The sequence below is a fragment of the Sarcophilus harrisii genome, chromosome 3 (assembly GCF_902635505.1).
Source record: "Sarcophilus harrisii chromosome 3, mSarHar1.11, whole genome shotgun sequence".
In the NCBI taxonomy this organism is placed as follows: Eukaryota; Metazoa; Chordata; class Mammalia; order Dasyuromorphia; family Dasyuridae; genus Sarcophilus; species Sarcophilus harrisii.
Window position 1 is genome coordinate 254,664,736 of NC_045428.1, and position 1,817 is coordinate 254,666,552.

Genomic DNA, 1,817 nt, shown 5'->3' on the forward strand with positions numbered 1-1,817 from the left:
CTGGAATTATTTACATCTTTGTAAATTCTTTGAAGAGCAGGAACTGAATCTTAATTTGTTATTATCTTTGTACCACTCAGAGGTCCTTGAAGAGTACATTACTACACATACCAGAGATTTAATAAATATTTGTTCAATGAGTGAATTATCTGGCCTCCCAATTCAAATGTCCGCTACTAAAGAAGGGAGGACAGGAGGAACAGAGAACAGAAAGTCTGAAGTCTGTTCTTATACTACTGTTATTAGTTAAGGTTCAGGACTGGCTAGTCATTGGAAATAATAGTGTTTTTTAAAAGCATTAATAAAATATTTTTTAAAAATTTAGCTGAGCATGATGATATATACTTGATAAGCCTAGTTCCCTTAAGCAGATAGTTGGAGAATTACTTGGACTCAGTTGCTCTAGGCTGTATTGATTATTATTTGTGCTAAGTTTTTCATCAATATGGTGAGTTCTGATAGGTAGGGGTGTGTGTGTGTGTGTGTGTGTGTGTGTGTGTAGGTTTTTAAGTAGTAGTGAACTAGCATAAGTCAGAATAGAACAAGTCATATCTGTACTGATAATTGGTGGGATTGGGCTCAGACAAAATGGAGAGTCCTAGTCTTAAAATGAGAAGGGAAGGAAGGAAAGAAGGAAGGAAGGAAGGAAGGAAGGAAGGAAGGAAGGAAGGAAGGAAGGAAGGAAGGAAGGAAGGAAGGAAGGAAGGAAGGAAGGAAGAAAGGAAAGAAATAAAACAGAAATGAAAGAAAGGAAAGAAAGGAAGAGAAAAGAAAAAGAAAGAAACAAAATGTTATTGTGGTTAAGTTGAGTCCTTTAATTTTACTAAGTCTCAGCTCCCTGTCACAAAGCAAGGTGAATCATACTTGCCTGTTGGTTGTGAAATTTAGAAGCCTTCTGATAAAAGTCACATTTTATTCAGCCTCTGAGTCTCTGAGCTTTAGATCATTCATAAGACATGATAAATGGGGAAAGGCCCAACAACAGAGAGAGATGTTTGAATACCATTTAGCCAGATCCCCCTTCTTTCTCACTCTTCTATTCTCTGTGTATGTAAGTGCTACCAGCTTTTGGTGCTTAAAACTGTTTTTTTTTAAAACTCTCCATCCTACTTCCCAAAGGCAATTTTCTGCTTTATTATTTATTAGAAAGTTATTTGGAGAAACAAGTCATTCAAGGAGAGAGGCAGCATGTTGTGGTAGATAGAAGAAGAAAAAAAGGAAGGAAGGAAGGAAGGAAGGAAGGAAGGAAGGAAGGAAGGAAGGAAGGAAGAAAGGAAGGAAGGAAGGAAGGAAAATATAGAGGGAGGTTAAAAGAAGAAAGGTAGGGAAGTAGGAAGGAAAAAAAGAAAGAAGGAAGGGAGAGAGGGAGGAAGGAAAGAAGGAATGATGGACTTATTAAGCACAATGCTGGACTCTGGTAATACAAATATAAACAAAACAAAATTCAAAAAGATAGACTTGACCTTAAGGAGCTTACATTTTAATGGGGGAAGACAACACACAAAAGGAAGCTATAAAGGGGTGTTGTCCTGGGAATGAATGTACTTTTTGAAGTCCATAAAGTCAGGAAAAAGACTAAGAGGGGAATAAAGGCAAACCAGCCTAAGTCCTTCCACAAAATGGAAAGTCCAGAGGGGATCTACCAATGGAAGAAAGAGGTTGAGAAAGGTGGGAGAGATAGAAGCCTTGAAGGGTGAACAAGCTACAGGATAAATCAGTGTTCCCGGTGAGGAGGCACCAGGAATTTAGGGAAGTTCAAAGATGAGCTAGAGGTAGAGGAGGCATGGGTTTTGAAATTTAGAAAGTCAGGAATAGGG